The 24608-nt window shown below is 46.2% G+C and overlaps 1 protein-coding gene across 1 annotated transcript in view; it reads left to right on the top strand.

Moving 5' to 3' along the window:
• Positions 1 to 24608, top strand: part of BBOF1 (basal body orientation factor 1) — a 375496-nt gene that overhangs the window by 137622 nt on the left and 213266 nt on the right. The window lies entirely within an intron of this gene.

Below are 24608 nucleotides of genomic sequence, written 5' to 3'. Positions count from 1 at the left end.
AACCACAGACAAGCTAGATGGTCCTTATTTTTCAATCGTTTCGACTTTGTGCTTAAATATCGCCTCAGAGACAGAAGTACCAGAGCTGATGCCTTGTCACGCTCCTTTCTCTAGGAGGATGTGCCTGAAGAACCTCAACACATAATTGACCCGAAGAAAGTCATCTTGGTGACTACACATTCTGTGCCCGCTGGTAAGACCATCATGCCTAAACACCTCAGGAAGAAAGTGCTCTTTTGGGTTCACAATTCCAAACTGGCTGGCCATCCTGGTCAACGCCGTACCCTGCTCAAGATCCAGAAGTTTTATTGGTGGCCTACTATCAAAAAGGATACCCTATCCTACGTGGCATCCTGTACCAACTGTGCCAAACACAAACCTGCTTCTGGTCAACCATGGGGATTGCTGCAACCACTGCCAGTTCCGAAACAGCCCTGGTCACACATTGCTACTGATTTTGTAGTCTATTTACCCGCTTCTGGAGGAATGAATACCATCTGGGTAACAGTTGATCACTTCAGCAAGATGGCCCATTTCGTGGCGCTGCCTGGCTTACCTTCAGCCTTGGAGCTTGCAAAGCTCTTCATATCACACATTTTTCGCCTTCACGGCCTACCAAGACACATTGTCTCAGACCGAGGATCTCAATTCACGGCAAGATTCTGGAGGACCTTGTGCAAGTTATTCGACATCTCTCTAGACTACACTTCAGCCTATCATCTGCAATCAAATGGCCAAACAGAACGGATGAATAGAACCTTAAAACAGTTCATTCGAGCCTACGTGAGTTGCCGTCAGAATAACTGGGCCGAACTGTTACCTTGGGCTGAATTCGCCATCAACTCTCATCCAGCAACATCAACTGGATCAACACCTTTTGAAGTGGTATATGGACGCTCTCCAACACCGCCACTTCCACTGAAGCTCTCAGTGACGTCCCAAAAGCAGCTCAATCCACTGCTGATGAAATCCATAACCTGTGGACTCAGACGAAAGACATGCTAGTTAAAGCAAGTGACCGTGCTAAGAAGTTCTATGATGCTCACCATTCTCAAGTGCCTGTCTTCAAACCCGGTGACAAAGTCTGGTTATCTACCAAACATCTCAGACTGAAGTTACCCTCCATTTGGTTCGCTCTTCGCTACGTTGGACCATTTCCAATCCTCCGACGTCTTGGCAATATCACCTACAGTCTGAAGTTACCACCCAGACTAAACATCCACAATGCTTTTCACGTTTCACTCTTGAAATCTCAAGACTCAGGAACCACCTGACATCAACGCAGAAGATGACCTAGAATTCAAGGTCGAAGAGATTCTTGATGTCCGAAGACGAGGCAAAACACTTGAATACCTCCTTTCTTGGGAGGGTTTCAGCCCCGAAGAAAACTTTTGGGAGCCTCAGGCTAACATCCTTGATAAAGAGATGCTCCGTCAATTTCATCTCGCGCATCCTTCAAAACCTAAACCTGGTACCGGCAGAGGAGACCGCCCTTTGAAGGGGGTAATGTTACGACGGTCGCTGCCCGACATCTCCACTCCACCCTCCTTAACTCTCTGGTGACTCCTCCCACGGTTCACGGACGTTTGGCTGCCTGCCGTCCTCGCCGGCGTCCCTGGTCCGGCTTGGGCGCTGCCTCCCACCATGCTGTCCAGCTGCCTTAGGGCGCGTGCGCGCACCGCGCGGCCCTGCTTCAAATACTTTTTTTGGTGCGAACCTCAGGGGCTTCCCCCAGTGATGACTTCACACATCCCGGATACAAAAAGCCCTCGCTACTGCTAGCTAATCGAGTTAGCAAGGTCAGGTATTCATACTGGTGAACTCCTTACAGATGGGATTCGCTCTCCATACCTAGCTACTTTGCCTCTCCATTATTGGACTTTCTCTATTTGCGGTACCCGCTCCTCGGGGGCCTCTCTCTTCTCTTTCAGGTCGCTGTCTGGAACCGGTACTCGCTTCTCGAGGGCCCATGTTCCCGTACTCGCTGCCTGGACTTCACTTCTGCCTGGAAGATACCGCTGCCTACACCATCAATGAGTTACCATCTACTTCTCTCAGAGCTTTTCCCTGGAACCAGGTACTCGCTCCTCGAGGGCCTGCCTCGACTCCAGCTCCTGTGTTCCCTACTGAGAGAAACCGCTGTGTGAGTACTCAACCAACGAGGCTCTATTCCAGAACCCTGCATATACTTCATTGTACTCACTATCTCAGTTTCTCTTCACTACAGCACAGCTCTGAGGGACTACAAGCCCAGCTGGGCTTCATCTCTGCTCACAACTGCCACCTCTGGTGGCTCCTCAATACTGTTAATAAAAGGACTATCCGTGTTGTGTGTCCTAAAGCTGAGCCTGACCTGTGGCCCCTCATGGGACTTCCCCCTGTGGGCGTGGTCAGCAGCCACAGTGTCCAAGGGTCCACCCAAAACCTTACAAACAATAGCAATACCATACACTTGCTAATAGGAATAGACATGTGACCTGTATAACCATCCTCCCACAAAGCACAATGGTAGATGTGAGGCATTAAAAACTTAAGTTCACTATAATTAGACCTAAAGTCCTCAAATTAAAAACATAGTTAAATAAAATTATATAAGATAGAACAGAATAATAAAATAAAATATAAAAGCAAATAATATATTAGGTACAAATTACCGTTATGACCACAAATTCTACACAATTTTCACACAAGACCCAATACTCTGACCTCAGCTAAAGCCAGAAGAATGCTGGGCTGCATAGAGAGAGTAATATCGATTAAGAAAAGGGAAGTGATTATCCCCTTGTACAGGTCCTTGGTGAGGCCTCACCTGGAGTACTGTGCTCAGTTCTGGAGACCATATTTCCGAAGGGACAGAGACAGGATGGAGGCAATCCAGAGAAGGGTGACCAAAAAGGTGGATGGTCTTCATCGAATGACTTATGAGGAGAGATTGAAGAATCTAAATATGTATACCCTGGAGGAAAGGAGGAGCAGGGGTGACATGATACAGACGTTCAGATACTTGAAAGGTTTTAATGATCCAAAGTCAACCACAAACCTTTTCCGTTTGGAAAAAATAAGCAGAACCAGGGGTCACAATTTAAAACTCCAGGGAGGAAGACTCAGAACCAATGTCAGGAAGTATTTCTTCACGGAGAGGGTGGTGGATGCCTGGAACGCCCTTCCGGAGGAAGTGATGAAGACAAAAACTGTGAAGGATTTCAAAGGGGCGTGGGATAAACACTGAGGATCCATAAAGCCTAGAGGATCATAAAGCCTAGAGCAGGGGTCAGGAACCTTTTTGGCTGAGAGAGCCATAAACGCCACATATTTTAAAATGTAATTCCATGAGAGCCATACAATATGTTTAAAACTAAATACAAGTAAATGTGTGCATTTTATGTAAGATCACACTTTTAAAGTACAATAAGTCTCTGAAAATATTACACCAGGCCTTAAGACACCAATACATCTCCTATTAGGAAAACGGACCAAGTCAGGCTGCTATAGAGTCCTACACAGAAACTACACGCCAGCAGAAAACCTCACCTGAATCACGTGCTGTCCCTCACCTAACATAGAATAAAGAGACCAAAACGCATAACAAGAAGCATGCAGACAAAAACTGAATTGGAAACTGCAACAAGCCAGAGTCTCTGTATGCAGTGTAACAAAGGAAAAAAGAAACATCACACATCCTTATAAAACAAATCAAGAAATATAAAATCATCAGCAGTAAAACTGTACTAACAAAAAGAACATATTTCGAAACAGCTGATGAGTGGAATATCCAATAATTAAAAACTCATATAAAACATTTCCAGATACCAACAAAATATTTCAAAATAGCAGACACAAAGATCCAGTAATGAAAAATAATAAGGATACAAAAATTTTTTTGCTCTGCATACCTGGGAACGTTTGATATCCAGGTGTCCTGAGATTGTTCTGAATTAGCAGGAGGTGGGGTGGTTTGCTTGGAACTTTCTCCTCTCTCAGTCACATACCAGCGCTCTCTCTCACACTGGCTCTCAATGACACACCTATACACACATGCTCTCAGTCACTCACATATACAAATGTTTTTTCTCTCTCACTTATATAGGCTCTTAATTACACATTTACACACATGCTGTCTATCTTTTCACGCTTACACACACACAGGCTTTCAATCACATAAATACATGCTGTCTTTTTCTCTCACACACAGACTCTCATTCACATGCTTACAAACATGTCCTCTCTTTCTCTCATTTACACACAGGCTCTCAATCACATACTCACATGCTCCCTCACCTAAATCAGCTCTCAATCACACACAGACACACATGGTCTCTCTCTCTCTCATTTAAACACAGGCTCTCAATCACATACTCACATGCTCCCTCACCTAAATCAGCTCTCAATCACACAGACACACATGGTCTCTCTCTCTCATTTAAACACAGGCTCTCAATCACATACTCACATGCTCCATCACCTAAACCAGCTGTCAATCAGACACAGACACACATGATCTCTCTCTTACTTATACACACAGGCTCTTAATCATACATACACATGCTCTCTCTCACACACAAAGGATCTCAATCATACACACATACTCTTTCAAACAAACAGGTTTTCAATTACAAACTTACACATACAGGTTCCCAATGGTAAACTTACATTCATGCTCTCTCTCTCACAGGCAGGATCTCAATCACAGACATACTCTCTTTCACATATACAGGCTCTCAATCATTCACATACATGCAATCTCTCACTCACACACATGCTTGCTCGCTCATTCACTCTCTCTCTCCCCCTTTCCCCCCCCCCCCGGGAACTCGCGGCAGCAGCAGCCACCTCCCAACACTAACCTCCTTCATTTTCAGCCCTCGCGGAGGCGAAGGCGGAGTCCCTTCGGCCGCGGTTGAAGATTTTCATTTTCCTCCGAGCCGCGCTGCAGTCTTCTTCCCGCGCAGGCACCCGATGCTCTCCACTTCCTCTTCCGGGCCGCGGGAAGAAGAGAGCACCGGCGTGCTCTCTTCTTCCCGCGGCCCGGAAGAGGAAGTGGAGAGCATCGGGTGCCTGCGCGGGAAGACCCGCGCAGGCACCCGATGACTCCAGCGCTGGCACCCGGCTGACACCCGATGATTCCCGCGCAGGCACCCGGATGACTCCAGTCGGCGTGCTCTCTTCTCCTCCCCCCCGCGGCCCGGAAGAGGAAGTGGTGAGCATCGGGTGCCTGCGCGGAAGAAGAGACCACGCTAGTGTGGTCTCTTCTTCCCGCGCAGGCACCCGATGCTCTCCACTTCCTCTTCCGGGCCGCGGGGGGAGGGGGAGGAGAAGAGAGCACGCCGGTGCCGCTGACTCCAGCTGTCCTGCCGCGTTCCGCCCGGGCTGACAGCATTTTAAGCCCGGGCGGCGGAGGACCGGGGAGCAGCTGGGTCAGCGGGGAACCGCGAAGTATGGCGACACGTGTCTGCGAGCCAGATGCAGTCCTCAAAAGAGCCATATCTGGCTCGCGAGCCATGGGTTCCCGACCCCTGGCCTAGAGGATGGGAATGAAGAGAAGAGGCATGTGGTGGTTTGCAGGAATGATGGCTACTATCTGTGATTAATACCCTTATTCAATAAACGTTCACACAGTTAATGCGACTCCAACATTACTCTATGCTTCAATGGAAGAAGAAATGTGGAAAAGAGGATTTGCATTCAGGCAACAACCAACAAGGCTGCACAGTTTGGGTAAACACATAAGCGTGGGAGTAGCTTGCTTGTTGCAGCGGTTACTACCCCAAACCAATTAAGCCTGATACTTCACTTCAATGCATATCCAGCGTAGATCTCTGCTTCAATGGCAGGGGAGAATGAAGATAAGAGGATTTATATTCAGACAACAACCAACAAGGACTGAATTGCACAGTCTGGGTAAACAAATAAGCATGGGAGTAGCTTGCTTATTGCGGCGGTTACTACCCCGAACCAATTAAGCCAGATGCTTCACTTAAATGCATATCCAGCGTAGCTCACTGTTTCAATGGCAGAGGGGAATAAAGAAATAGGATTTACATTCAGACAACAACCAACATGGACTGAATTGCACAGTCTGGTTAAACAAATAAACGTGGGAGTAGCGTGCTTGTTGCAGCGGTTACTACCCCGAACCAATTAAGCCAGATGTTTCACTTTAAATGCATATCCAGCGTAGCTCACTGCTTCAACGGCAGGAGAGAATGAAGAAAAGAGGATTTACATCCAGACAACATCTAAAAAGGCATTGATCTGAGCAGTATCAGTATACAAACATCGGGGTAACTTCTCGATACGAAGGTTACTACCTTCAAACATTAAGCCTTATACTTCACTTTGATGCAACTACAACACTGCTCTCTGCATCAGTGGTGGGGGTAGAAGGAAATTGGAATAAAAAAGTTACTAATAAGGGCCCTGAACTCAGCGGTCGGGGTAACAGAAAAGTATGGGAAAATAAGTGTGAGAGCTTGCTGGGCAGACTGGATGGGCCTGTCGGTCTTCTTCTGCCATCATTTCTATGTTTCTTTGTTATGTCCACTAAACTTTATCTGGTGCTATTTTGTTGGTTCCGTTGTCTCTGTTTGTTGTTATGTAATCTTGTGTATGGTATCTTTGCATAAGATTATATTTTATATGTGCAAATCCAAGGCTCTCGTGCTAAACTTTCAAAAGGGAAACTTTGATAAAATGAGAAAAATTGTTAGAAAAAAACTGAAAGGAGCAGCTACAAAAGTAGAAAATGTCCAAGAGGCGTGGTCATTGTTAAAAAATACCATTCTAGAAGCACAGTCCAGATGTATTCCATACATTAAGAAAGATGGAAAGAAGGCAAAGCGATTACCGGTATGGTTAAAAGGGGAGATGAAAGAAGCTATTTCAGCCAAAAGATCTTCATTCAAAAATTGGAAGAAGGATCCAACAGAAGAAAATAGGATAAAGCATAAACGTTGGCAAGTTAAATGTAAGACATTGATAAGACAGGCTAAGAGAGAATTTGAAAAGAAGTTGGCTGTAGAGGCAAAAACTCACAGTAAAATCTTTTTTAAATACATCTGAAGCAGAAAGCCTGTGAGGGTGTCAGTTGGACCATTAGATGATCGAGGGGTTAAAGGGGTACTTAGAGAAGATAAGGCCATCGCAGAAAGACTAAATGATTTCTTTGCTTCGGTGTTTACTGAAGAGGATGTTAGGGAGGTACCCGTAATGGAGAAGGTTTTCATGGGTAATGATTCAAATGGACTGAATCAAATCACGGTGAACCTAGAAGATGTGATGGACCTGATTGACAAACTGAAGAGTAGTAAATCATCTGGACCGGATAGTATACACCCCAGAGTTCTGAAGGAACTAAAAAATGAAATTTCAAACCTATTAGTAAAAATTTGTAACTTATCATTAAAATCATCCATTGTACCTGAAGACTGGAGGATAGCAAATGTAACCCCAATATTTAAAAAGGGCTCCAGGGGCAATCCGGGAATCTACAGACCGGTTAGCCTGACTTCAGTGCCAGGAAAAATAGTGGAAAGTATTCTAAACATCAAAATCACAGAACATATAGAAAGACATGGTTTAATGGAACAAAGTCAGCATGGCTTTACCCAGGGCAAGTCTTGCCTCACAAATCTGCTTCACTTTTTTGAAGGAGTTAATAAACATGTGGATAAAGGTGAACCGGTAGATGTAGTATACTTGGATTTTCAGAAGGCGTTTGACAAACATAGAAACATAGAAACATAGAAATGACGGCAGAAGAAGACCAAATGGCCCATCTAGTCTGCCCAGCAAGCTTCACACATATTTTCTCTCATACTTATCTGTTTCTCTTAGCTCTTGGTTCTATTTCCCTTCCACCCCCACCTTTAATGTAGAGAGCAGTGATGGAGCTGCATCCAAGTGAAATATCTAGCTTGATTCGTTAGGGGTAGTAGCCGCCGCAATAAGCAAGCTGCACCCATGCTTATTTGTTTTACCCAGACTATGTTATTAGCCCTTATTGGTTGTTTTTCTTCTCCCCTGCCGTTGAAGCAGGGAGCTATGCTGGATATGCGTGACGTATAAGTCTTCTCCCATGCCGTTGAAGCAGAGAGCCATGCTGGATGTGCATCGAAAGTGAAGTATCAGGCACATTTGGTTTGGGGTAGTAACCGCCGTAACAAGCCAGCTACTCCCCGCTTTGTGAGTGCGAACCCTCTTTTCTTCTCCCCTGCCGTTGAAGCAGAGAGCTCTGCTGGATGTGTGAAGTATCAGTTTTTCTTCTCCCCTGCCGTTGAATCAGAGAACTTTGCTGTATATGCATTGAAAGTGAAGTATCAGGCTTATTTGATTTGGGGTAGTAACCGCCGTAACAAGCCAGCTACTCCCCTCTTTGTGAGTGTGAATCCTTTTTTCCACATTTCCTCTTGCTGTTGAAGCTTAGAGCGATGTTGGAGTCACCGTAAGCCTGTGTATGTTTATTTAATAAGGGTATTGACTCCAGGCAGTAGCCGTCATTCTGGCGAGTCACCCACTCTTCATTGGCAGCCTCTTGACTTTATGGATCCACAGTGTTTATCCCACGCCCCTTTGAAGTCCTTCACAGTTCTGGTCTTCACCACATCCTCCGGAAGGGCATTCCAGGCATCCACCACCCTCTCCGTGAAGAAATACTTCCTGACATTGGTTCTGAATCTTCCTCCCTGGAGCTTCAAATTGTGACCCCTGGTTCTGCTGATTTTTTTCCTTCGGAAAAGGTTTGTCGTCTTTTGATCATTAACACCTTTCAAGTATCTGAAAGTCTGTATCATATCACCTCTGCTCCTTCTTTCCTCATGAGAGGCTTTCCTCATGAGAGGCTTCTAGGAAAAGTAAAAAGTCATGGGATTGGTGGCGATGTCCTTTAGTGGATTGCAAACTGGCTAAAAGACAGGAAACAGAGAGTAGGATTAAATGGACAATTTTCTCAGTGGAAGGGAGTGGACAGTGGAGTTCCTCAGGGATCTGTATTGGGACCCTTACTTTTCAATATATTTATAAATGATCTGGAAAGAAATACGACGAGTGAGATAATCAAATTTGCAGATGACACAAAATTGTTCAGAGTAGTTAAATCACAAGCAGATTGTGATAAATTGCAGGAAGACCTTGTGAGACTGGAAAATTGGGCATCCAAATGGCAGATGAAATTTAATGTGGATAAGTGCAAGGTGATGCATATAGGGAAAAATAACCCATGCTATAATTACACAATGTTGGGTTCCATATTAGGTGCTACAACCCATGAAAGAGATCTAGGCGTCATAGTGGATAACACATTGAAATTGTCGGTTCAATGTGTTGCGGCAGTCAAAAAAAGCAAACAGAATGTTGGGAATTATTACAAAGGGAATGGTGAATAAAACGGAAAATGTCATAATGCCTCCCTTCCACTCGCTCCATGGTGAGACCGCACCTTGAATACTGTGTACAATTCTGGTCGCCGCATCTCCAAAAAGATATAATTGCGATGGAGAAGGTACGGAGAAGGGCTACCAAAATGATAAGGGGAATGGAACAGCTCCCCTATGAGGAAAGACTAAAGAGGTTAGGACTTTTCAGTTTGGAGAAGAGACGGCTGAGGGGGGATATGATAGAGATGTTTAAAATCATGAGAGGTCTAGAACGGGTAGATTGAATTGGTTATTTACTGTTTCGGATAATAGAAAGACTAGGGGGCACTCCATGAAGTTAGCATGGGGCACATTTAAAACTAATCGGAGAAAGTTCTTTTTTACTCAACGCACAATTAAACTCTGGAATTTGTTGCCAGAGGATGTGGTTAGTGCAGTTAGTATAGCTGTGTTTAAAAAAGGATTGGATAAAATTCTTGGAGGAGAAGTCCATTACCTGCTATTAAGTTCACTTAGAGAATAGCCACTGCCATTAGCAACGATAACATGGAATAGACTTAGTTTTTGGGTACTTGCCAGGTTCTTATGGCCTGGATTAGCCACTGTTGGAAACAGGATGCTGGGCTTGATGGACCCTTGGTCTGACCCAGTATGGCATTTTCTTATGTTCTTATTGTATTCCACCAAGAACAAACCATTTTGGATTAACGGAATGAAAACATTTTAAATAAATAAATAAATATTTCAAATAAATAAATAATCATCTTCTCGTCATTTTCAAATGTCATCTCTGGATGTTCAAATCAGCCAATAATCTCTATCCTATAGAGGGTAATTTTCATAGCAATCTGCATTCATTTTCTAATAAAAAGAAAAAAACAGTGAAAACACTTGTTTTGTTTTTCTGAGAGACCCTGGCTAGAGAGTGGCCCTCAGAGGATCACAGTCTGAGCTGCACAGGTTTATGCCTCAAAGACTCTATGACACAGCCCTGCCATGCCTTTTAAGCCTGCCTGACCAAATACTTCCTGCCTTATATTGGGGTCTCCTTTGGTCTTGTTGTGGCATTAATTGCTCTTGTTGCTTAAGCTTTTGCTCTTGCTCCTGATCGGCTTTCTCTTGTTTTTTTGCCTTGTTTGTTCTCCTGTCCTATTTTTGTTCCATGTTTCACACCATTACTGGGGCCTTGAGGTGCATCTGTCCTTGTCTTGGTTGTGTCTATCTCTTATGTTCACCTTGTTCTGTCTTTTTTTCTTTCTGCAGTTAGCCCTGCTCTTGTGGGTGCCCTTTAAGTCATGCCCTAGTAAATGTGTGTGACACCTGTTAAATCCTGCCGGCCACCAGACCCCAAAAACTCAACCTGAGCGGGGTGTGGCTGATCAGGTAAAGATTTTGTACCAAGCCAATCCTTATCCTGTATACCTGCTCCTTCCTGGATCCAGCCCGCTCCTACAACCAGACAGTACAGTCGTGGCAGTTTTATTAGAAAGCATACAGAAAAAATACCCTGGATCCAAAAGTTCCTTAGCCCCACTGACATTTTGAAATTGAAACACCCCTCCCACCCCAGCCTTCCCCTTTTTTAATCCAATATCTTTCCTACATAACACTCACATTATCTGTAATTGAAATGGAGCAGGAGCGATCCCCACTCACTCCTGGCCCACCTGATCCATTTTCAAGATGGCGCTGGCTAACCCTGAGGCTAGCACCATTTGGTTGTAGAGCCATTTAGCATATAGTCGTACAGCAAAATAGCAGGAGCCTTAGAGAAAGAGGATTCAGGGAGTGTCATAAAAACAGAAGAACATGAGATATGCCATATTGGGTCAAACCAAGGGTCCATCAAGCCCAATATCCTATTTCCAAAATGGCCAATTCAGGTCACAGGTTCCTTTCAAATACAAACATTAAATAGATTCCAAGCTACTATTCATTATTGATTAATAGCAGTTTATGGACTTCTCTTCCAGAAACCTATCCAAACCTATTTTAAACCCAGCTACACTAATTTCCTTAGCCACATCGTCTGGCAATGAATTCCAGAGCTTAATTGTGAATTGAGTGAAATTCTTTTTTTTCAGTTTGTTTTAAATGAGCTACTTGCTAACTTCATGGGGTGCCCTTTTATTATCTAAGAAAGTAAATAACCAATTTACATTAATTTGTTCAAGTTCTTTCATGATTTTGTAGATGTCTATCATATCCCCCCTCAGTCATCTATTCTCCAAGCTGAACAGCCCTAACCTCTTCAGCCTTTCCTCATAGGGGAGCTGTTCCATTCCCCTTATCATTTTGGTTGCCCTTCTCTGCACTTTCACCAGTGCAGTTATATCTTTTTTGAGATGCGGCGACCAAAATTGCACACAGTATTCAAGGTGCGGTCTCACCATGGAACGATACAGAGGCATGATGACATCCACCATTTTATTTATCATTCCCTTCCTAATAATTCCTGTTTACTTTTTTGACAGTCACAGCATACTGAGCCAATGATTTCAATGTAATATCAATTATGACACCCAGATCTCTTTCCTGGGTGGTAACTCCTAAGACAGAATCTAACATTGTGTAACTACAGCAAGGGTTATTTTTCCCTATATGCAACACCTTGCTCTTATTCACATTAAATTTCATTTGCCATTTGGATGCCCAGTCTTCCAGTCTCATAAGTATTGGCTGTGCCGGCCGCGGTAGGCCCGAGACCAGGCCCTCTTACCCCTGTTTGCCTGCTCCAGCACCTGGCTCTGCTGCTGACTTGGCTGGTGGCCGCTGCCTCCGACCCCGGGCTGCTCCTCCCTGTGCGGTCTGCGAGCCTCCCTGCGCAGTCCGTAGGGAGACGCTGCCATCTCCCGCTGAGCCCCTCCCTAGACGCGCATGCGCACATCAGCTGTTCTTTTAAAGGGGCCGTCGCTGGAACTTCACCCGCGGCCCCGGATGATGACGTCACTGGGTCCTGGTATATAAGGCCGGGCCCAGCCAACATTTCCTTGCCTTGGCTGGTCGTGTCCTGAGTTGCTTGATCCTGCGTACCCTCCGTGTTCCTGTTCCTGACCTTGGTACCCGTTCCTGTTTATTTATTTAAAAATGTATTTATTTAAAAGTTTTTATATACCGCGAATTGGGCAGGGACCTGACCGTCTAGGCGGGTTACAATAAAAATACATAATTAAAATGACAATACAATTAACATACTAAAATACATATTTACAGCGCTGGTTAATTCCTACAAAATGTATGTAATTATATTAAAGCAGCAGAGTTCATTTAGGGATATAAATGAACAATTAACTGATTTTTATTTATTTATTTATTTATTTTTGGTTTTTATATACCGGAAGTTCCTGTATAATATACATATCACTCCGGTTTACAAGTAACAGAGATAACTATCGCCTGGATGGCGGTTTACATGGAACATATCGAACAATTAAAACTATTATAAAGCAGATTTTTGTAGGCAACAGTAAAAAGATAGGTTTTTAAAGATTTTTTGAATTCTTTTGTATTTGCTGTTAGTTAAATTTCTTCAGGAATGGAGCTTCAAAGGATTGGGCCTGCAACAGAGAAGGCTCGTTTGCGTGTCAATGCTAGACTTGCGATTTTTACAGATTGTACTTCCAATATGCATTTGTCAGGTTCTTGTGGCCTGGATTGGCCACTGTTGGAAACAGGATGCTGGGCTTGATGGACCCTTGGTCTGACCCAGTATGGCATGTTCTTATGTTCTTATGAAGTTGTCTGGTTGGTTTGTAGATTCTTAAACTGAATTAGAGTTATATACTAGATGTATTTATTCATTTATTTATTGTTTTTATATACCAACATTCGATCTGATATATCACATCGGTTTACATTCAGGTACTGTAGGTATTTTGTGAATTATTGTGAGAATTTTGTATGTGATATGATATTGGCAACCAATGGAGATGTTGTAAAATTGGGATAATGTGGTCCCTGCGAGATAAATTAAACAATAGCCAGATGAATGGAGGAAGTGGGTAAACCTAAATATAAAGAGTTGCAGTAATCGATATTTGTCAGTATTAGTGCCTGAGTGACCGATCGAAAATCTGATGGAAACAACAAAGGTTTTAGTTTTCTTAGCATTTGAATCTTAAAAAAAGATTTCTTTACTAGTGCTGATACATTAGTAGACAAGGATAGTCTGGAATCAATGAGTGTGCCTAAATTTTTAGCATGGGATTTTATTGGTATTGCTTGCCCTTCAAACATGAAGTTTTTGGGGGGTTGATAAATTGAGTCCGGTATGGTAGGTAGAAAAATTAACTCTGTTTTTGAAGTATTTAATTTTAATTGATTTATGAGACACCCAAGTTTTTATTGTTGTTAAGTAAAGTTGAAGAAGTGAAATGTTTTTTTCCAGGAGTCAGAAAATGGAATAATGAATTGGATATCATCCGCGTAGATTTTAAAACATAAATTAAGACCAGATAAGAGATGACATAAAGGTAATAAGTAAATATTGAAAAGAATCGCATATGTTCCTGTGTTCGTCTCTACCTTGCTTGTTCCATTGACTGACCTCCTGGTATCGACCTCTGCATCGCCTGACTACGCTACTGCTTGTCTCCTGGTATTGACCTCTGCTTCGCCTGACTACGCTACTGCTTGTCTCCTGGTATTGACCTCTGCATTGGCTGACTACGCTACTGCTTGTCTCCTGGTATTGACCTCTGCATTGGCTGACTACGCTACTGCTTGTCTCCTGATATTAATCTCTGCTTCGTCTGACTACATTACCGCCCGTCTCCTGGTTTGACCTTTGCCTTGCCTGACCATCCCTCTGCTGACTTCTGGTATTGACCCATGCTTGCCTCGCTACTCTCCTTGCCTGCCGCCTGCCCTGACTTCAGTCTGCTCTACGATGCTCCACTTGTCTTCATTCTGGACTTGGCTTTTCAGGCTTCGACCTGTTCTTACTCGCTCGCCCCCTGCCTTCCTCCTGTATTCCTTGGCGCCTGGGTCTCCGGAACTCCGCCTCATTCAAATCAGACTACTAATTCCTACTACCGCTGCTGGCCCCTGGCTGACCTCCTCGTCGTCCCAGAGAAGACCTCGGACGGAGGCCCACCTAAGTCCAACCGGCCCTGGTACCCAAGGGCTCAACCTGCGGGGAACGAGGGCTGGTATTGGCGAAGCTCCAGCCGGCCTCTGTCAGTCAGCCAGCTCCGCCTGCCGACGGTTGGGACCCGTAGGGCTTGCCCTGCAGGTAGCGCCAGCCCCACCGCTGTCCAAGGGTCCACCTCCTGCGCAACAGGTTGCCAAATCCATGGACTTGGCGGAGCCATCCATCCTCCTGGCCATTCCCGGACTGGCTTTCAGGGTGCAAGAGCAACAGCGGTTTCTCGAGGCATTGTCCTCCTCCATCGAGTGTCTCCACGCCCGGCTTGTTGCCCAAGCAGGTCACTCTGTTCCGGTATCAGCTCCAGCCAGCCAACAACCGCCTCCCTCGCCTTCCAGGGCTTTGGGGGCCCTACCCACTCCGCCTCATTTCGACGGGGACTCCAAGGTCTGCAGAGGGTTCTTCAACCAGTGCTACATACAATTTGCTCTGCAGCCATCCATCTTCCAAGATGAACTCATGAAGGTTACCTTCATCCTTTCTCGACTGGAAGGTAAGGCGTTGGCATGGGCTTTTGCCCCTGTGGGAGCATTCGGATTTGCTCTTACAAGAGCTATCTCGTTTTGTGGCTGTCTTCCGGTGGACCTTTGATCCCAGATGGCAGGCTGTGGCAAACACTAATCTTCTTCATCTACGGCAAGGTCAATGGGCTCTGTATTATTACACCATCGAATTCTGGACCCTGGCTATGGAGTTATCCTGATAAGAAGATTGCCTCTGAGTTATCTACCTGGACAGACTATCTTCCCAGCTCAAAGATAAACTGGCGGCCCGCGAGCTCCAGTCCTCCCTTGAGGACCTCATCGATTTGACAGGCTGTATCGACCATCGCCTCCAAGAGCGTCACCATGAGGCTGGGACTCCCAGGTGACCCACCTTGGAGCGCTCCTACTCACCACCTACCTCTGGTTCTGCCGAGGGCGGTACCCCATCCTTCTCTAAAGCGGAAGAGCCCATGCAGTTGGGCCGTGGGCATTTATCTCCGGAGGAGCGCCTCCAACGGAGGCAGTCAGGCCTATGCCTATACTGTGGAGCTTCTGGTCACCATCTCCAGACGTGTCCAGTCCGTTTGGGAAACTTCTGGGCCTAAGTTTAGTAGGGGTCCTGAACTTGGGCTCTACCTCACCAGCCCCCCAGTTGTCTCTACCTGTTATCCTGACCTGGGACTCCCATTCCTTCCCTGTCCTTGCTCTCATTGATTCCGGAGCAGGAGGGAACTTTATTTTGAAGGACTTAGTACAACTCCTGGGTATATCTACCCGTGCCCTGGAGACTTCCTTGTGCATTGCCTTTATATATGGTGAGCCGTTGCCCGGCCGAATTTCTCTGATAACTGAGACTATCCACCTTCTCACCGGTGCGGTGCCCTCCATGAAGAGGATGTGGAACTCTTCATTTTAGAAAAATCTATTCACCTGGTGGTTTTAGGACTACCGTGGCTCCATCGTCACTCCCCCCAATTTAATTGGGGGAACATTCCAGCTCATGGAGTGGAGTCCAGCTTGCCATCAGACATGCCTGAAGAAGGTGGTACCACTTCCTTCAGGCTTTCTTGCAACCACTACCTCAGGCATCCCAGCTCCCTATGCGGATTTTGAGGACATCTTCTCAAAACAGAAGGCCGATATCCTTCCGCCTCTCTACATGTTCGATTGCCCAATTGAACTCCTACCTGGCACTACGCTTCCTCGAGGCTGGACCTATCCATATTCACAACCCAAGACCCGTGCCATGATGGACTACATTCGAGAGAACCTAGCCAAAGAGTTCATTCGACCTTCAACTTCTCTCGCTGAAGCAGGATTTTTCTTCGTCATGAAGAAGGATGGGTCCTTGAGGCCATGTATTGACTGTCGCGGCTTGAACACTATAACTCGCAAAGACAAATATCCTCTGCCTCTGATCTCTGAATTATTCGATCTCCTTCAAAGGGCTTCCATCTTTACTAAACTAGACTTAAGAGGAGCCTATAACCTGGTATGCATACGCCCTGAGGACATCTGGAAAATGGCCTTTAATACAAGGGATGGGCATTACGAATACCTGGTAATGCCTTTCGGCCTCTCTAATGCCCCGGCTGTATTCCAGCGAATGATCAATGAGATCTTCTGGGACCTCCTGTACGTCAAAGTTGTCACATACCTTGACGAGATCCTTGTTTTTTCTAAGGACTTAGCCACCCACCGTGCGGACGTGCTCACGGTTCTCCAACATCTTCGTGAGAACTATCTCTTTGCCAGGTTGGACAAATGCCTCTTTGAGCAATCCAGTTTACCCTTCCTGAGGTATATAATCTCATAAGAACATAAGAACATGCCATACTGGGTCAGACCAAGGGTCCATCAAGCCCAGCATCCTGTTTCCAACAGTGGCCAATCCAGGCCATAAGAACCCGGCAAACTAGGGTTTTCTATGGACCCAGAAAAATTGAAAGGTATTCAAGATTGGCCCCATTCAGTGAGCTTACGAGCCTTGCAACGTTTCCTAGGATTTACAAATTATTATCGCCATTTCATTGCCAATTACTCGACTCTGGCTGCTCCCCTCACTGCTATGACCCGCAAGGGCCAAGACACTCGGAATTGGTCCTCTGAAGCCCTGACTGCATTTCAACGCCTCAAGAAGACCTTCCTTGCTGGATCCTGGCTACAACACCCGGACCCAAACCGACCCTTCATTGTTGAAGTTGATGCCTCTGCTATAGGGGCCGGTGTGGTTTTGAGCCAGCACTCGACATCAGGAACCTTGACTCCATGCTCTTTCTTCTCCCGCAAGTTCTCCCCCACAGAACAGAACTATAGCATCGGCAACTGAGAGCTGCTTGCTGTCAAGCTTGCCTTAGAAGAGTGGTACCCTTGGCTAGAGGGCGCTCAACACAAGTTAACAATTTTCACTGATCATAAGAACCTAGAATACTTGAATCATGCCCAGCGCGTCAATGCTCGCCAGGCCCGCTGGGCGTTGTTCTTTTCCAGGTTCAACTTCGAACTCCGGTATCGCCCTGCAGAGAAGAACCTCCGGGCGGATGCCCTGTCTTGCTCTTTTGAACCCGAGGATGTTCTCGAAGAGCCAAGTCACATCACTGATCCCGCACGTATCTGTTTATCAGCGACCATTCCAGTACCAGCCGGAAAAAACGTACCTTGCCAGCTGCGTGAAAGAGTTCTCTGTTGGGCACATGACTCTAAGTTCACTGGCCACCCAGGACGAGCACGAACTCTTGCGCTACTTCAGCTCTTCTTTTGGTGGCCCACCATGGTCTCTGATATGAAAGCCTACGTCGATTCTTGCAACACGTGTGCCCAGTCGGTCGACCTTGGGGCCTTCTCCAACCTCTTCCTGCTCCGGAGGAGCTGTGGACGCATCTCTCCATGGATTTCGTTGTGGATTTGCCTCCGTCAAAAGGAAACACAGTCATCTGGGTCATCATCCATAGATTCTCTAAAATGGCCCATTTTGTTCCACTGCCTGGCCTACCTTCAGCCCCAGAACTTGCATGTCTATTCTTTCTCCACATGCTCCATCTACATGGCCTACCCAAAGACATAGCTTCAGACAGATTTGTCGCCTGTTACTGGCATGCCCTATGCAGCAAGTTTAGCATTAACATCAGCCTCACCACAGCTTATCACCCGCAGGCCAATGGTCAAGCCGAACGCATGAATCGCTCTTTGAAGGCCTTCCTATGGGCTACATCAACGATTGGCAGGACAACTGGGCAAAACTTCTCCCATGGGTGGAGTTTTCCCACAACTCCCACATCACCGCTGCTACTGGGGTATCGCCATTCTCTATTGTGTATGGCAGGTAACCATGACCTTCATTACCTATTCCACTGACTGTACCCTTGCCAGCCATTCAGACCATGGCTGACACCCTTAAAGCGATCTGAAGTCAGACCAACTTTCGTTTGCGTCAGGCAGCGGCTCGAGCTAAGAAGTCCAAGGACGCCCATTGTCGCCCAACTCCTGAGTATCTACCTGGGCAGAAGGTCTGGCTGAGTACGCGATATATTCACTTCAAGGTGCCTTCCCAAAGATTCACATCAAGCTATATTGGACCTTTTCCGGTCACCTGTCATATTGGACCTGTAACCTATCAACTCTCGTTGCCTCTGACCCTAGGCATCCATAATACATTCCGTGTGTCCTTGTTGAAACCGGTGATTCTCTCCTGGCCTTCCCATAAGTCACCTGAACCATCGCATCTGGTTGCTGAGTCCAGTACCACCTATAAGGTCCGAGAAGTCCTAGATGTCCACCACAGGGGCCATAGGTGGGAGTACCTCCTCTCTTGGGAGGGTTATGGCCCAGAAGAAAACTCTTGGGAGCCAGCGCACAACATTCTGGATAAGAAACTCCTTCTACAGTTTCATCGTGCTCATCCGGGCAAACCCAGACCTCCAAAAGGGGGGGTACTGTTGTGTATGCTGGCCACAGCAGGCCCGCGGCCAGGCCATCTTACCCCCGTTTGCCTGCTGCAGCGCCTGGCTCTGCTGCTCTCGCAGCTGGTGGCCGCTGCCTCTGACCCCGGGTCGCTCCTCATGCTCCCAACTCCTCAGCGGACGTCCCTGCTCTGCAGCGGGCCTCCCCATATGGTCCGCGGGGAGACGCCGCCATCTCGCACTGCGCCCCTGCATCAGCTGTTCTTTTAAAGGGGCTGCGGCGGGAACTTCACCCGTGACCCCAGATGATGATGTCACTGGGTCCCGGTATATAAGGCCGGGCCCAGCCAACGTTTCCTTGCCTTGGCAACAGGTTGCCATGCTGGTCTAGTCTTGAGTTGCTTGTTCCTGCATACCCTCCGTGTTCCTAGTTCCTTCCTGACTCACCTGTGTTCCTGTTCCTGACCTTGGTACCCGTTCCTGTGTTTGTCTCTACCTTGCTTGTTCCATTGACTGACCTCCTGTGTTGCGATCCCCCCTGCTGCTGCGCTACAGGAGGTCTCTTACCTTCCTCCAGAGGCCGCCTTGAAGCCAGGGCCTCGCCTGTGTTCCATCCGGGACTTGCTCCAGGGCCTGAGAGGCCTAGCTGTGCCTGTGGCTTGCATGTCTCTGCGTTTGGACTTCCTGTTTGGCGACGCCCTTCTCCTAGGAGCTGGCCCGCAGCTCTCCACCTGACTTATAGGACCAGCGGTGGGCGGTCCTGGCAAGCTCCTCCCAGGGAGTTGACTTCTGCCTCCAGTATTTAAGGACTGCCTGTTCACTTGCAAAGGGCCTTCGATCAGGCCTTACAGTTGGCTGTAACCGTGCTGATCCAGGTCTTCCATGGTTCCTAGTCCAGTGTCTTTGCCTGATGTCTGCTCCTGTTTCTGCCAGCCGAGGGGGCTTCGGATGTGAGTATCCCAGCATCGGAGTTCCTGTTCGCCTGGGTCTTCCCCGCACCCTCCTTCTCAGCGTGGTCCGCGACCAGCCTTCCTGGGCTGTGTAGGGCGCGTCTGGGACAGGGTGGTCCGCGACTCAGTCCCACGGGTGGGCTGAGTAGGACGCCCTGATGGACAGTGCAATGTTTCCGTCCAGCCTTGTCTACAGTGTCTTGCTTCAGCCCTTGCCCGGATGTCTTCGTGTCTCTGCCTTGACCTACGTCCTCGTCTGGTTCCTGAGCCTTCTGTCCTGTTGGGCCCTGGAGTGGCCAACAGGAGGGATTCGTCCCACGGGCTCTTGAGCTTCTGCCAGCCGAGGGGGCTTCGGATGTGAGTATCCCAGCATCGGAGTTCCTGCTCGCCTGGATCTTTCCTGTGTCTCGCTTCAGCCCTTGTCCTGATGTCTCCGTCTTGCTTCAGCCTGCTTCTGCCCCGTCTGATGTCTTCTGTTTAAGGACTCTGTCTGCCCTCGCCTCTGTCCGGCCTGCTGCCCATTGCCGTTCCCTGCGGCAGGTCCGAAAGGGCCGGGAACAGTCGGAGGACCGTTCATTAGTCAACTTCCCCGTGTTGGCTACCATGGGCATGCAGGTCCGGCTGAGGGTCGGACTCCCTGCTTCTGTTCCTGCCTGCCTCGCTCACCATGCCTGCTCAGCTCACCTCCCACGGTGTGGCCTTGGGCTCCTCCTGGGGTCCTGCCGTGGCCCAAGGGCTCACCACCCGCCCGAGACGACCGCGCCCGCGCGCGCTCGTAACATCCTGGTTTCGACCTCTGTATTGGCTGACTACACTACTGCTCGTCTCCTGGTATTGACCTCTGCTTCGTCTGACTACATTACCACCTGTCTCCTGGTTTGATCTTTGCCTTGCCTGACCATCCCTCTGCTGACTTCTGGTATTGACCCATGCTTGCCTCACTACTCTCCTTGCCTGCTCTATGACGCGCCACTTGTCTTCATTTTGGACTTGGCCTCTCAGGCTTCAGCCTGTTCTTATTTGGGCACCCTCTGCCTGACTCCTGTACTCCTTGGTGCCCGGGTCTCTGGGACTCCACCTTGTTCAGATCAGACTACTGATTCCTACCACGCTGCTGGCCCCGGCTGACCTCCTCGTCGTCCTAGAGAAGACCACGGATGGAGGCCCACCTAAGTCCAACCGGCCCTGGTAGCCAAGGGCTCAACCTGCGGGGAACGAGGGCTGGTAGTGGCGAAGCTCCAGCCAGCCTCCATCAGTCAGCCAGCTCCGCCTGCTGATGGTGGGGACCCATAGGGCTTGCCCTGGAGGTAGCGCCAACCTCACCTCAGCCCAAGGGTCTGCCTCCTGCACAACAACAAGGTCCTCTTGCAATTTATCTCAATCCAATTGTGATTTAACTACTCTGAATAATTTTGTGTCATCTGCAAATTTGATCACCTCACTCGTGTGCCTTTTCAGGTCATTTATAAAAATATTAAAAAGCACTAATCCAGAAACAAATCCCTGAGGCACTCCACTGTTTACTTTTTCCACTGAGAAAACAGATCATTTAATCCTACTCTCTGTTTCCTGCCTTAAAATCAGTTTTCAGTCCAGAAAAGGACATCTCCTCCTATCCCATGGCTTTTTAGTTTTCTTAGAAGCCTCTCATGAGGGACTTTGTCAAATGCCTTCTGAAAATCCAAATACACTACATCTACCAGTTCACCTTTATCCACAAGTTTATTCACCCCTTCAAAAAAATGAAGCAGATTTGTGATGCAAGACTTCCCTTGGGTAAATCCATGCTGGCTATATCTCATGAAACCATGTCCATCAATATGCTCTAATTGTATTCTTTATGATAACTTCAACAATTTTTCCCTGTAGGCTCACTGGTCTATAGTTTCCTGGATCACGCCCTGAGCTCTTTTTAAATATCAGGGTTACATTGGGCACCTTCCAGTTTTCAGGTGCAATGGATGAATTTAATGATATGTTACAAATTATTTGTCAGCTTCATACTGACTTTTCCAGCCAGCAGGCAGAAGGAGGGATGTAAATGCTATCACCCACATTTAATTTGTAGTTGGGCAGGTGAGAGAAGATTTAGCCAGTTTAGATTGTAAGCCCCAACATAGTAATCTATTAACACAGTAAATGATAGCAGAAAAAGACACACGTGGTCCCTCCAGTCTTCCCAGCAAGTTGTTTAGGGTAGTAACTGCTGCTCCATGCAAATTCTTCCTTTTGGGATAGAGAAATACCTGTAGTAATCCACTTAGAAATGTCATGAAGAGAACAAAATGGCGTCGTGAAGGAAGGACGCGGTTAGCAGAACTCTCAAAAGTCATCTTAATTGGAATTGTTTTCCTGATTTAAATTTAAAATGCCTCACTACTAAGAGGAAGTAGAAGGTAAGGGAGGGGACCTTGACCCCCCGTATGCCTACCCCAGGTCAGACGACGATTAGAGAATTCTACCCTGCTGTGGGGGTATCTCCAGGGAAGTCAGCTGCGGTTCAAGAGGAGGAGCAAGCTTCCGAACCGCTCGATGAAACATCTTTGAGCCCTGGAGCACCAGAGACTCCCTCAACCCCTGCACACGTTGGTGCGTTTGGGCCTATGGAATCCCTGGGGCCGAAGTTGCCTTTGGCGGAGGAAGTGAACGAGGGAGGCCCAGCTGCTGGAGCGATGGGGCGAGAGAGTTTTAACTGCTCTGAGGGAATTGAACATCGGGACGCTAAGCGGAATAGGCAGCTCGCTGCCGCAATCCACTGAAGGGAGAAGCTAGATGGATCTAGGAAGATCGAGGAACTTAATAGAGAAAACACCGGTAAATATATTAGAGACAAAGTTGTTAAAGAAGCCAGATACAGTGATTCTAGATGCCTTATGGAATGCTGCTTCTGTGCTTGAAAAAGCCATAATTTCCCTGACGCTTGTAATTCAAGGCTCTCAAGATCAACTTAGTGTGGTAAATCCATTGATATTGGCTAATTCCACTAAAATCCAGGAATTAGACTCTCAAGTTTTAAAGGCAATGCCTATATATATACTTTGGTTAGTAAGTTACATGTAAACCGACACGATGTGCAAACGGTTGTCGGTATATAAAACTGTTTAAATAAATAAATAAATAAATAAATAAATAAATAAGTTAAACAGATGAAGGAAATTCAGGTTGGCCTAATTCAAGGGGAATCAAAGACCGATAAACGATTCAAAAACCTGGAAAATAATCTTAGATGTAATAATCTGAGAATAATGAATTTCCCAAAGTGTAAAATTATTTCTCCTAAGGAACAGCTAAATGAATACTTACGGGAGGTTTTGTCTTTTTCTCCGGGTGAATTGCCTACCATTTTGAAAGTCTATTTCCTACCAGAGGCAGCTAAGAGAGGAGGAGGGACAGAGGATGGAGGAGCTCGAGGGCAGAACCCGGAGTCACTAGCTCCACTCGAGGATTTGTCTGGGTTCCTAGAGACATCTCAGGAAGAACAAATTGAGAAAAGAGGAATCCTACTGGTGAAATTTTTGGTACCCGCAGAAAGAGACAATGTATTAAAATGCTTTTTTCGGAATAGAAATAAGCTTTACTTGGGTGAAAGAATATGGATTTACCCGGACATTACAAGACCAACTCAATTACGCAGGAAAACGTTTTTGAATCTCTGTCTCAGAGCCCGTTCATTAGGCACACAAATATTAATGAAATTTCCTTGTAAATGTATTCTAACAATAGATAATACAAGATATGTTTTCATGGAGCCAGAACAATTAGAAATATTTTTGAATTCTAAAAGTGACCCAGCCTAGATTTGGTTAAATGTACTGATATTTAATTATAAACCCTGCTACTTCCTTCTTTCTTATTATTAACACTGAAAAAGATTTATTCTATTGCTCCTTCTTTTCTATGTTTGTTCTCCCCAATTTCATGTTTAAAACAGGATGAAGAGCAGATAGAAATAGTATATGGATATAATAATGCTTAAAAAGAGTAGAAAACTCTAAAAATTCTTTACTTTGTTTCAAATTTGTATTTCTTTTTATATGAATGCTCAACCTGAATTGTAAGGTATGTAATAATCCTTATTGTATATGATTAAAATCAATAAAAATATAATTGAAAAAAAAAAAAAAGAAATTCATGAAAGGTAGAATATATATTATAAAGCATTGATTGCAAACATTTTGTGTGCCCTTATTTTGGCTGGCTACCTTTTAGTTGGTTAGATTTTGTAGAAATTTGACTTAACTGTCCAAAATTTAGCTAGCTTTGTTGGAGGCTCAGCAATTTTTTTTTGTATATTCTTCAATAAACAAGAACACTTTTTGGGGAGGAAGTGTCCATCTGTCTATTTGTCCTTCCATGGTGGAGAGCAGCCTATGTCCTGCCTCAGTCACCATTTTATACTGCTGGCTTCCAGAAATAACGTCAATCATCATCTTCCCTCAATTCTATTGCCCATGCTGGATTCAGTGCAGCTCATACCTTCATCCTCAGAATACATGGACTCTCTTTTACTCATTTCCCTCCATAAATGCACTTCCAAAACTTATTTCACCAGAAACTCCTACTTCTAGCCCCTGCATTCTCAACAGCATCAGCAGAAAGGCAGTTGAGCAAGGTGAAACACGCCTCTGTGCAATATTGATGCATGCACATTTTAACTTGTTTAAAAATTAAGTTTCTTACTAGAGTTACAACAATCCTGCCAGACTTCAGCAAAATCTCTCCAGGAGAGGAAGCCCCAGCAGGATGCCAGGAGAGTG

This window comes from Rhinatrema bivittatum, chromosome 4 (genome assembly GCF_901001135.1).
Source record: "Rhinatrema bivittatum chromosome 4, aRhiBiv1.1, whole genome shotgun sequence".
NCBI classification, from domain to species: Eukaryota; Metazoa; Chordata; class Amphibia; order Gymnophiona; family Rhinatrematidae; genus Rhinatrema; species Rhinatrema bivittatum.
Note: the sequence above shows the minus strand (reverse complement) of the source record. Positions and strands in the feature narration are given on the sequence as shown.